The sequence below is a fragment of the Rattus norvegicus genome, chromosome 13 (assembly GCF_036323735.1).
Source record: "Rattus norvegicus strain BN/NHsdMcwi chromosome 13, GRCr8, whole genome shotgun sequence".
NCBI lineage: Eukaryota > Metazoa > Chordata > Mammalia > Rodentia > Muridae > Rattus > Rattus norvegicus.
In genome coordinates, this window is record NC_086031.1 from 38,570,247 (window position 1) to 38,583,723 (window position 13,477).

Genomic DNA, 13,477 nt, shown 5'->3' on the forward strand with positions numbered 1-13,477 from the left:
ATTTCTCTCTCTCTCTCTCTCTCTCTCTCTCTCTCTCTCTCTCTCTCTCTCTGATTTGCTAATAACATAATTTGTGTTTGAAATACAAAATTTTAGTAAGAGCAGAATGAAACATTGTGAAGAAATTTGGGACCCAAGGCAGCACCTGAAACTTCCACTTTTCCACGTGACCAATTTCCCTGTTGAGTTAAAGTTTTTTGAAAATTTGATAGCTCTGACTATCCAGTCTAACCTCCACAGCCACTCTCACAATAAATTAGAAAAAATGTCAATTCAAAGAAAATAACCTCCAATTCATGAACGTAAATTAAATTCTGATATATACATATATTTGTACATATGGAGTATAAATACAGAAGGCTTATCATCTTATAGACTTTTCTGATGAGCACAGCATATTTTACAGAAATATTTTTATTTAGTTTACGTTCATGTGTGTGTGTGTGCTGGAGGTTGTACATGCAGGTGACTGAGGAGGCCAAAAGAGGACACAGGTCTCCTGGAGCTAGAGTTACAGATGGTAAATGACTCACCAGGGTAGCAGGTACCCAGAACCAAACTCAGCTGCTGTGCAAAACAGCAAGCTCTTAATAGTCGAGCATCTCTCCAGCCTTCTAAGTGCCGTTGTTTTATCATGAATATTATTTTAGTTTTTCTAGACATAGTTTCTCGCTGTAGCCCTGACTGTCCTGGAATTAGCTCTGTAGATCAGGCTGGCCCCAAACTCACAGAGATCCTCCTGCCTCTGTCTGTGTCCCAAGTGATTAAAGACATGCACCAATACCATGAGGATTAATACCATTAAGGACCTAAAGAGCAATTTTAAGAGATCTAACATTGAAATACATGGAAATTTTACCTAAGTTACCACACTCAATCTATCATTAAAATTTTCAGCAGTATAAAACCTCTCCCAAGTCTGGGCAAGGCATTTATTAATGTGGGAATCAAACTGTTTGACCTTTGTCTTCAGTTCAAGTCACAGCGGTCTCAAATATAGAGTTTCGTTTGAATTACATTAGTAAATCTGGGAATCTCAGAGTTCCTTATTCACAAAACGGCATATCAATTATCATGACAGAAGTCATGATTTTTCATTTACATAATATTTCTGATAACAATATCCAATTATTACATCCATTTTATGTCCACTGGGCTAATTTTATGTACAAAGAAATTCAATGGAGCTCAATTACAATTGCCTTCAAATTAAATTAGCATTACAAGAATTTAATGGGTATCTTAATTAGACCATGCTACTAAGAGCAGTTTATACAAATTAAAATCCACCTCTGCATGGGTCATCTTTCTTTGAGTAAAACACAGGCTGAAAAAATATTTTAAATTTTAAGAAACATAACTTATATTTACATAAAAATAAAACACAAGAAAAAACTAAACTAACACAGAAAAAAGCAAAACTAAATTTAAGGCACAATTCACTTCAGCATGAAATTATTTAACTGTTTCTCCATGATTTCAGGTAGGTGTAAAATTTCTTTTAATTTTTTTCCACTAGCATACATTATATAACACATTTCATTATGGTATCTTTTTACATGTATGTAATATATTTTGATCATTTTCATCCCTTTATCTCCCGTTGTGCATGTCACTTCCTGCTGATCCCTTTCCTCTCCCCAATCAGCTCTCCTTCTCCTCCTAATATACCTGGACAACAGCAGTGATTAGCTCCACAGGATCCAGAGGATGCTGGACCTCCAGCAATGCATCTCTCAGAGAGGAGCCGGTGAGACCCTATCTCTTCCTGTGGATATTTGGGCATTTGGTGGTTGCTGAAGGAGCCAGAGATATGTTTAATTGCTGGTGTAGCCACTGGTTAGTTACTCATGCTCCGGTAAATAACTCCTTACCCATGATCTTGAGAAATTAACCCTAATAAAACTCATTAATTCTTAAAATAAAAACAAAAACCTAGAATAAAACAAAACAGAGCACTTAACATTTCTTTATTCTTTTCTCATATTGCATTGCATTTCTCTCCCTCCCCTCAGTCTTACTCTACCCTGTGTCTCCTCTCTCCACTACATCCACCCTCTTCCTTCTTTCAGACAAAAACAGGCCTCTGAGGAGCACAAACCAAACACAGTATAACAAGCTACAATAATACCAGACAAATACTATCATATAAAGGCTGGACAAGGCAATCCAGTAGGAGAAAAAAGGTCCCACAAGTAGGCAAAGGAGTCAGGGACAGCCTCTGCTCACACTGTTAGAATTCACATATATACACCAAGCTACTCAGCCATACAGAGGACTCCTACAGGCTCCCTGATCTCTGCAAGTACCCATGAGTTCTGGTCAGTTGATTCCTGGGCCAAGTTATCCTGGTGCATCCCTGAGCCATCTGGTTCTTCCAATCCTTCCTCCCTATCTTGCATAATGCCTCTGAGCATCAACTAATGCTTGCCTGTGGGATTCTGCATCGGTTCCCGTCAGTTCCTGGATGAAGTCTCTCTGATATCTTTGGTTATGATTCTCCTCTGTTCTGGCCCTGGGACACACTTTACAAGCAGGACAATCACTAAGTCAGAGGTTTTTGGGACTGGGTTGCTGTCAAAATCTTTGCACTTCAGGTCTTGTCTGGCTACAGAAAACAGACAGTTCAGGTTCTGCGTTGCTCATTACTAAGAATCTCTGCTAGGGTTGTTGTTGTAGATTCCATGGATTTTCCATTATATTAGATTTCAACCTCACCAACCAAGCCATCCTATTTCATTTGTTTCTCCCCATATTTTCTCTCTTTCTCCTCTCTGTCTGATCTTTCCTGTTCCCAACCCCACCAGTCTCCAGTCCACCTGCAAAATCTATTTTATTTCCCCTTTTCTGGGATAACCTTGTACCACTCCTTCAAGCTCTAAAGCTTGCTTAGCCTCTCTGGGTCTGTGGACTGCAGCAAGATTGCATTTTACTTTTACCACTAATATCCATTTATAAGTGAGTACATACCGTGTTTGTCTTTCTGGATCTGGATTACTTCAGTCAGGATGGTGTTTTCTAGTTCTATCTATTTGCTGGAAAATATCATGACGTTCTTGCTTATAACAGCTGAGTGATACTCCATTGTGCAAATGTGCCACATATTCTTAATCCATTCTTCAGTTGAGGGAAATCTTGGTTGTTTTAGTTTCTGGCTATGATATATATATAGTTATTATGAACAAAACTGAGTGCATATCCCTGGGATAGGATGAAGTGTCCTTTTGTTATATGCTCAAGAGTGGAATAGCTGGGTCTTGATGTAGCTCAATTTCCAATTTTTTTAGAAACTGACATATTGAGTTCCAAAGTGTCTGTACAAGTTTGCAGTCCCACCAATGGGAGAGGAATGTTTCTTTTGCTCCATACCCTTGGCAGCATAAGCTATCATTGGTGTTTTGGATCTAGGCATTCTGACAGGTATGATTTGAAATCTGAAAGATATTTTGGTTTACATTTTTCTGATGGATAAAGATGTTGAACATTTCTTTACCTGTTTCCTGGTCACTTGAGATTCCTCTGATGAGAATTCTGTTTCGATCTATACCAGACTGTCAAAGAAGACCTAATTCTATATAATAGTTCTCAAATTACTCCACAAAATAGAAACAGAGGGAACATTGCCAAACTCATTCTATGAGGTCACCCTCTCCCTGACACCCAAACCACATAAAGATTCAACAAAGAAAGAAACATGCTGATTCTCCTTATGAACATTGATACAAAAGATGCAATAGAATACTGTAAACTGAATCCAAAAACACATTTAAAAGATCATACACAATTATCAAGTCCACTTTACCTCAGAGATGCTGGTATGGTTCAATATATGAAAATCTGCCAATGTAATTCACCATATAAACTGAAAAAAATGAGATCATCTCATGAGATGCTGAAAAAAATCTTTGACAAAATCTAACACCTCTTCATGATAAAAGTCTTGGAGAGATCAAGGATACAAGAGACATATCTAAATGTAACAAAGGCAATTTTAAGCAAGCCTACAGCCAACATTAAATTCAATGGAGAGAAACTTACAGAAATGCCAGTAAAGACAAAGTTGTCAACTCTCTTCCTATCTCTTCAATATAGTACTTGAAGTTCTAGCTAAAATGATAAAATAACTAAAGGATATCAAGGAGAAAAATTGGAATGGAAGAATTCAAAGAGTTGCTATTTGCAAATGATATGATAGTATACATGTTAGATTTCTACCAGAAAACTCCTACAGCTAATAAGTTCAGTGAAGTTGTAGGATACAAGATTGAAAAATCAGTAGCTCTCCTATATACAAATGACAAGCCAGCTGAGAAAGAATCATGGTGACATCGTTCACAATAGCCACAAATAATATAAAATATCTTGGGGCAGCTATAACCAAATGAGTGAAAGAGAAATATGACAGGAACTTCAAGTGTTGAAGAAGGAAATTAAAAGAGATATCAAAAGATGGAAAGATTTGCCATGATCAAAGATTGATAGGATAAACATAGTGAAAATGGCTATCCTACAAAAAGCAATCTACATATTCACCACAATCCCCATCAAATTTCCAAAACAATTCTTTACAGATCTTGATAGAACAATACCCAAATTCATATAGACAAACAAACAAACAAACAAACAAACAAAAACCCAGGAGAGCGAAAACAATGATCTATAGTAAAAGACCTGAGCGAATGATCACCCCTGACCTCGAGCTGTGCTATACAGCTTCACTAATAAAAATGACTGGAGATTAACATAAAAACACACATTGATCAATCAAATCAAACTGAATTTCAAGACATGAAATCACACACCATGAACATCTGATTTTTTGATAAAGAAGTTAGTAATTTTCAATTGAAAAACAAAAGCCTTTGCAGCAAATGGTGCTGGTCTAACTGGATGTCTGCATATAGATGAATGAAAATGAATCCATATGTATCTCCCTGCACAAAATTCAAGTCCAAGTAATTCAAAGACCTCAACATAAAACAGGTATACTATCTCTTCTGATGGAAGAGCATGGGGAGAATAGTCTTGAATGAATTGGCACAGAAGATAATTTCCTGAACAGGACAAACAACAGCTCAGGTAGTAAGATCAACAATTACTAAATGAGACCTCATAAAACTAAAAGGCTTTCACAGAGTAAAGGATACTACCAATAGGACTAAATGGCAGCATACAGACTGGAAAAATATCTTTGCCAACTCCACATCTGACATAGGGCTAATATTCAAAATATATAAAGACCTCAAGAAACTAAACATGAACAAACTAAATAATACAATTAAATATTCAATTAGAAACTAAAAACACATTTAAAAAGCAGTAATAAGTATGTTACCACAGCCCTTTGGGAGCCATAAGTGACCCTGCCAAGGCTCACTTACTTTCTTATGGCTAGTGATTTAAGTTAACCAATTCTTTGGAAATTATAATTGTATTAAATAGAATCAACTCAATCGCACACAAATAGAATGATTTAAGTCCTTTTTTTTGATCACTATAATTTTAGTACTTACGATAATGGGTAACACACAGTCAGCAATTGCAATGTAGCTAGCAATCTGTGACTTATTCTGCACAAACTACCTTCTTTTCTGGCTACAGTTTTGTGAAGTGGGTGTTTTTATCCCTAATTCATAACTGAGGGGGAAAAAGCACCAGGACATTAAATGATTTTCTTCAAAGGCCTTAGAGAACAAAACCTACTGATTCCATAGTTTTTATATTTTGTTTTCTCCAGGGTCTTGGACTGATTCTGCAGTAGCAACTTCAGGGGTACCTATGGCCTCCTCATCTCCAAGTTTAAACAAGGAACCAACACACTGTAGTTCGGTAGATTTAAAAATAAATGTTTCCTGTCTCTGAATGACTGAAGGAAGACTAAAAAGAAACAGAATCACATAAGGGAAGGAAACAGGATGGATGAGAGGAAGACAAGTAGAAATAAATTTAATTTAACAAAGTAACAAAATAAGTTAATACTGGAATCTAGTGATTAAGAGCACTGCTGTTCCTTTAGAGTATCTGAGTTTAGTTTCTTATACACATACTGGGCTGTTCATAAACACCAGTAACCCAGCTCCAGGGATTCAGTGCTCTAGCCTGCAAAGGTATCTGCCCTCATGCACACATACCAGGCCTTAGATATAAACATAATTGAAAATAAATCTTGTTGAAAATACAGTAATTCTTTTAAATACATATTGAACATAATATTTATTTTATATTATTGGGACTATCTTTTGAAACATATCCATATATATTCATATATAATATACCTCTAAAGACAATGCTTATCTAAATTAATCTCAATAAAATTAACCATAATATACAAATTAAATCAACTAGAATGGAGAAAAATATAATCCATTCACATAAGTTAACAGTGATAGTTAAAAGCCAAAATTCCCAATGTAATACAGTGGTTAAAGCTATGTACTGCTCCTGCAGGGGACCAGAGTTTGTATTCCCCTCACCCCTGATCCAATCCCACCCCTACTGCCTGCTGACAAAGTTCAGCTACAATTTGGGCCCAGATCCAGCAATTTGAATTAGTCCCTCACAATATCTATGCTGAAGAGCATGAAGTAGCCTGTCCTGCAGAACTAGAACTGCAGGATCACCATGACTCTGGCACAGCAGGAAATCTGAAACCAGTTCCACAAATGGCCCAGTATTTATATTGCTTCATAAACTAGAAACCTTGAACAAGATAAGTGACTCATTGCAATGATATTTGCTTGTCTGGGATGGGGGGAAGCACACCAGACTCAATTTCTTTGAGCACACTCAATCATGAGCTTTTGATTTCATTTTTTATCTTTTAAGATGCATTTATTATATATAAGTACACTGTAGCTATCTTCAGACACACCAGACAAGAGCATCAGATCTCATTACAAATGGTTGTGAGCCACCATGTGGTTGCTGAAATTTGAACTCAAGACCTCTGGAAGAGAATTCAGTACTCTTAACTACTGAGGCATCTCTCTAGCCCCAAGCTTTTGATGTCTAAATCCTGTTTCCTGTGGAAAGAACCCTGGACCATTTCAAAAATGGCTGAGTTAGCCTTGCAAGCACTAGGGCTTGAATTTGATCCCAAGAACACATGTATGAAAGTTGGGTGAGGTAGTGAGTGCTTATAATGCCATTTATGGAGAGGAAGGAAGGCAAATGAATATCATGTACTTGCTGGTCAGCCCGACTATCACAAGGACAGTGTTACAGGCCAATTATAGACCTTGTCTCAAAAAACAAGGTAGATAGCATCTTAGAAATCATAAGGATCTTCCCTTGCCTTCATGTGTATGCACAGACACATGTGCTTGCACTGCCCACACACACACACACACAATAAAAAAGTCCCTTCTACTATCTTGGTTTGTAATTATGTTCTAACAAAAGAAAAAGAGAGTGAGAAAAAAATTTTCCTTCTAGAGTATTTGTGTAATAAATACAAAAGGAAGAATACATGGCCACTTTGCAAGCTTGCATGACTTTAATTTTTAAGGGCCAAGTTGCTAATGAATGTGAAAATCTATTAGTGGAAAAGCAGCTGAGGTGCAGAGTACTCATGAAGATTTCTCATAATTATAAAGGGAAGGTACAAAAGTAACACACTATCAGACAAGTGTACATGTTCAGATCTTTCATGTCAGAGTGATCTGATATCGCATGAAAGGCAGAAAGTATTAGCCTCAAATGAAATGATTTCACCTTATAGTAAGTATACAGAATAAAGGAAAATGTTAAACATTAAGAAGGCCAAAATGTAAAAACTGTAGATTGTGAGAGGTTTTGTAGAAATAATATCTGGAGTCTTCATTGAATGAACAAGCAACGAAGAGGTATAGAATATAGCACACTGACTGTATACCTGCAAGACCTACACAAGATTGGGCCATCTAATCATCCAGCACAGGCCAGGAGGGGGATCATGCCTGATTCCTGTCTGTGGAACTGTATGCACTTGGAGGCTACTAGGCAATGAATAACAATCTTCCACTTTTCTCCAGTGGTGTAGACACTGTTGAGTTGCCTATGATCAAGTAAAAAACAAAACAAAACAAAACAAAACAAAACAAAAAACTCATTACCCATGGAAAAGAGATGTAGTCATTAGAGGATCAACACAAACAACACAGTTCTCAGCTCAATACAAATATATAATAATTTATCCTAGAGTAAAATTTGAGTGTTCATGGCCTGTTAATATAGATTTAGGTCACCCCAAATTCCATATTTAGACTGGGAAGCTGTTTTATGAAGATTCTATAGTAATGGGACAAAGAAAGCCATAAATTATGACACTTTTCAATGTTGTAAATATTAGAGAGACAATCTCAGCAAGATAGAAGAAGCTTTTCTTTTTCTAAGATGCTATCAGATGACATATTTAGCTTTTGAGTTGGGGGAAACTAGTGATCTGCTAAGTTATAGATTCTGGAAGGTTTTGATCTATTAGGCATAGGATGTTAATTCTGAAATAGAAGTGGGTAAGGAATGGCTATTAAGGAACTTAAGCTAACTCAAGATATGGCAATTAGTCTCTGAACCAATCATCCAATCTCTCCATATCATTGCAGTTTAATCAGTCTATCAGTCTCTGAAAACACAGCTCCTTTCCAAGGTTCCCATAGACAAAAGCAATGGAGGGGATATCCTGGAGTAAAAGAGGGATAGAAAAAAACATGGTTACAAACATTTAAGCCAGGTGGGATGTTAATTGATAAATAAACTCTAGCTATGGATGCAGTAGTACATTTGGGTAGTTTTGAATATCACTATGATATAAAAATGTTAATAATTGTGTTAGTCTTAAAATTATCTCTTGCTCTGGAAAGAAGTGTATAGTAAAGTTGAGAGAGAAAGTATTTTGAGACATATAGTTTATTTTAGATGAGAAAGAAATAAACACATGGGTATAGAATGTGACCAATCTATTTTTCTGATAATATAGAAATATTTAGACATTATAAGAAAAAGTGGTGAACTTTCTGATAACTCTCAGATAATAAATGTTTCTCCAGTAAAATTACTTTTAAAGAAAACTCATAATTCAATCACAGCTGGAGTAATTGAAGTGTCCAACTTATTTTAAAATAACAAAATCACTACCCAAGGCAAGCCTTGTACTTAGAAAACTGACTTTTCTCCTAGTAAATGCTTGTGGCTAATGCAAGTAAAGGGATAGAGAACATTCCTAGGTAATAACTGGAGAGACTTTCAAATTTTTATTTACCTAATTAATTTATTAGTTAATTAATTAATTAGGGGATTCTTGAGAGGGGATATATATATATATCCCTAGCAGACATGGAACTCACTCTGTAGACCAACATGGCCTCAAACTCAATGAGATTCACTTGCCTCTGCCTCTTGAGTGCTAATACCATGCACCACCATTGCCTGATAAAGATATATTTTAAGTTGTTATACAGATATAAATTGTATGCTGGTCATGCACTGGCCAAACTCTACCTTTTCTTTTACCACCTATTCTCTTCCTGTATTCTACCTTTATTTTAATGTCATACACTTTTTGTAAATCTGCATAAAATCTAGGGGAAACTAGTAGGTAAACACATAGCATTGCTTTTCCTAGATTGGTTTAATTTGGTTTGAGGGATCCAGTTACAGGGAAGGCATAGAAGGAAATGGCTCAAGGCATCAGGAGAATACTAGCAGAGGATAGCTCATATCTGAGAAGAATATGACCAGATCTAGGGCAGACAGTCTGGCAATCTCTCTAACCCTTTTTGCTATTATCTGTAAGCTAGGTCACACATTCCAAAACAGTTATCAGGTATTCAGACACATATCCAAAGCACATCATTCTTAAATCCTCATGTTTTTCCTTACCAATGCAGGTGTATCTTGGAGAGATAAGTTTTAATATGGTTCTAAAATTCACTTTTAACATTTGGTCTTCACTATTATCATTTAAATTCAGAGAAAGACACATTATTATGGTGTATCTTGGATATTTTAAGGTAGGTTTGCAACAGCTGAAACTCACATTCTGCAGCAAAATTTGGACTAGACTAGATAATTAACTATGGTTTGAGAAATGACAAGGCCAATTTTTATAAACACTAAGACTGTAGAACGAGATATTTTAAAGCTGGTGTGTCCGATTTGTAGCTTATAGATTACATCAATAATAGAGTAGCTATGAGTCTGACCCAATGAGAATCATGAATTTACTGAAAACAGTAGAGGAGATTTGGTTTGGTTTGGTTTGGTTTTCTGAGTTTTCTATGTAACTTTATTGTGTGATTCCTATCAAGGACTTTGCAGATGACAATATCATGTCAAAATGCCCAAAGGTTGGATATATGATAGAGATTTAATTCCTCACAGAATGATTTTTTTGTAAACCTAAACAAAGGGCAGTATTTTGAATTATGCAGTGACATTTTTCAGGAACTTTTCCACCAAAGATAATCCCTACTGGGATTTAAGTGGGTAGGACACAGTCATGTTCCAAGCAGGAAACATAACTAATTATCTTCGTTTTTGGCTGAATATGATTTCATTCAGATTTTCAGTGACTTCAATGAGAAATGAAGAAGTGGTAAGGATAGAGACAGCTATGCTAATTAGCTAGTAATTTTCTTTTGCAAAGTCTTTTGCCAACCTTAGTCATTAACCTGGCCTTTAACAACTTGTTTGATCTTAGTAACAAGTCTTCTCTCATCTTGAACTCTGCAACTGAGATCCCCCTCTCTTGAGATAAAGCTCTGCATGTAACCAACTGAGCTGCAAAGGATGCTCAGACGAACAGTGAAATATATAGGATGATGGTGAAGGGGTGCCACAGTGTAATTGGATGCCCATAAAGTCTGCAGAGATTGTATCATCTACTGAATCCATCTCTTAGCATCCTCTTGAGAAACATGCAAAGAAGTTGATACAAGAAAAACTGGATACATAGGGATCATGTCATTTTAATATTCAATTTCTTCTGCCTCATATGTTTCAATAATGTGTCTAGCTCTTGCTACTATTTAGAATTTCTGTGCCATGAGGATGTGAAAATAGGAAAGAAAAATCCCAGTTGGAGGACTTTTATGACCTTTGCTCCAAATAATAGGCAAAAAGCATCAATTTGTGGTTAGACATTTTATTTCCAGCAATAAAATTTCATTTCTCCAAAACATAGGGCATTTACCCTCGAATGCAGTGGATCCTCTTGAACCTGTTATAGCACAAAGAGCAGATTTAGTGTTCCCCAGCACTCACGGACAGAGTCTGTGGCAGTCACTACTACAAGAAGAGGCACTTAGACCCCTTTTAAATCAATGAAAGGACAGAGGAATTCCTGAGTGGGCCACTCTAAACCCAAACAAAAATCCAAACTGCCTCTGAGTGTTGGAGTCAACGCGGACCAGAAGGTCCTTTCTCTAACTCAGAAGCTTATAGTGCTGATAAATTTCTCTCCATTGCTTTGCACTGAGACCTTTTCTCATCTTTTAATTCATTAACTGTCAGAGAAAAATAACTCACATGCTAACTGGTATCACTATCTGTGTCTTGAGATCAGAGAGATCTTGTCACCAATTCTAAATTCAAATCAAAGTTTCAAAAATCCCCAGATATTTTTATTCTTTTGGAAGCTGGTTTTTAATGTTTTTGTTCTTCTTTATATCCTATTTGACAAATATTTAACTTAATTGGTAGACAGTGTTTGACAATACATTTTACACCCAGATATCAAAGTTACCACATTCTACTGTGGCCACATTACAAAATAATTTCTCAATTATTTTAAAGATTTTTTTAAAAAATAGCATGTATTCCTTGAATAAGAAAAAGATTATAACAGCAAAAAAATGAATGAATGAATGAATGAATGAATGAATGAACGAACAACTGCTCTAAATGTTCTGCAGTGATAAGGTTAATTAATAAGATCTGTCCTTGGGATGGAGCAATGTGTACTCATTAAAATGTTAATGGGGGGAATATGCTGAACTGTGGAAAATGTTTATGATAGATGTCAGAAAAAAGTATAGAATAGCAAGTCATAAATGATCTCTTACTATCAACTTTGTAACCAGACCACAAAAATATCACAAAGGTGAGAAATAGTGGCTGAAAATTTTCCTTCAATTTCAAACCTTTCGTAGGAATTATTGCTTGAAGTTCTTTCTTCTCTATGACAAAGAGAATGGAACAGTTTCTCAGATTTTTATTATTTTATTTTTCTTTGATATTATATGTATTTACATTTCAAGTGTTATCCCTCCCTTTTCCCTCCTCTCCCATAACAATTTTACAAGGTCCTAATTGTTGATTCTTGATCTTATAACATAAGCCATTGGTGTTCTGTTCAGGAAATTTTCTCCTGTGCCCATGTGTTCCAGGTTCTTCCCTACTTTCTCTTCTATTAGTTTCAGTGTATCTGATTTTATGTGGAGGTTAATGATCCACTTGGACTTGTGCTTTACACAAGGAGATAAGAATGAGTTAATTTCCATTCCTCTACATGCTGACCGCCAGTTTAACCAGCACCACTTGCTGAGAATATTGTCTTTTTTCCATTGGATAGTTTTAGCTCTTTTGTCAAATATCAAGAGACTATAGGTGTGTGGGTTCATTTCTGGATCTTCAATTCTATCCCATTGATCTATCTGTCTGTCTCCGTGCCTAATACCATGCCATTTTTACCATGATTACTCTGTAATACAGCTTGTGGTCAGGGATGGTGATAACCCCAGAATTTTTTTTTTTTATTGTTGAGAATAGATTTCACTATCCTGGGATTTTTGCTTTTTCAAATGAGTTTGCAAATTGCTCTTTAATTTTCCAGACAGATACCAGGTACCAAAGTTAAATCAGAATCAGATAAACCATCTAAACAGTTCCATGACTCCTAAAAAAAAGAAGCAGTCATTAAAAATCCCCCAACCAAAAAAGCCCAGGCCAAATTGGTTTACTGCAGAATTCTATCAGACCTTCAAAGAAGACCTAATACTAGTACTCTTCAAACTATCCCACAAAATAGAAACAGAAGGAACTACCCAGTTCATTCTATGAAGACACAATTATGCTTATACCTAAACCACACAAAGACCCTACAAAGAAAGAGAACTTCAGACCAATTTCCCTCATGGACATCAATGCAAAAGTACTTAATAAAATTCTCGCAAAATGAATCCAAATCATTAAATTCAAATTCATCATGATTAAGTAGGCTTCACCGCAGGGATGCAAGGATGGTTCGATATATGGAAATCCATAAACATATTCAACTACATAAACAAACTGAATGAAAAAAATCACTTGGTCATCTCATTAGATGCTGAGGAAACATTTGACAAAATTCAACACCCCTCCATGGTAAAAGTCTTGGAAAGATCAGGAACTCAAGGCCCATACCTAAACATAATAAAAGCCATATACAGTAAACAAGTAGCTAACATCAAACTAAACAGAGTGAAAATTGAAGCAGTCCCACCAAAATCAGTAACTAGAC

At 36.0% G+C, this 13,477-nt stretch overlaps 1 protein-coding gene and 1 long non-coding RNA gene across 2 annotated transcripts in view; both read right to left on the reverse strand.

Annotated features, from left to right (window-relative positions):
• The window catches only part of Dpp10 (dipeptidyl peptidase like 10), a 1,676,457-nt gene that overhangs the window by 1,424,716 nt on the left and 238,264 nt on the right, over positions 1 to 13,477 (reverse strand). The gene's annotated exons all lie outside the window — the stretch shown is intronic.
• The window catches only part of LOC134481485 (uncharacterized), a 42,032-nt gene continuing 31,330 nt past the window's right edge, over positions 2,776 to 13,477 (reverse strand). The window contains exon 2 of the long non-coding RNA XR_010056986.1: positions 2,776 to 12,481. This is a non-coding gene — a long non-coding RNA (uncharacterized LOC134481485). The remainder of the gene's footprint in view (positions 12,482 to 13,477) is intronic.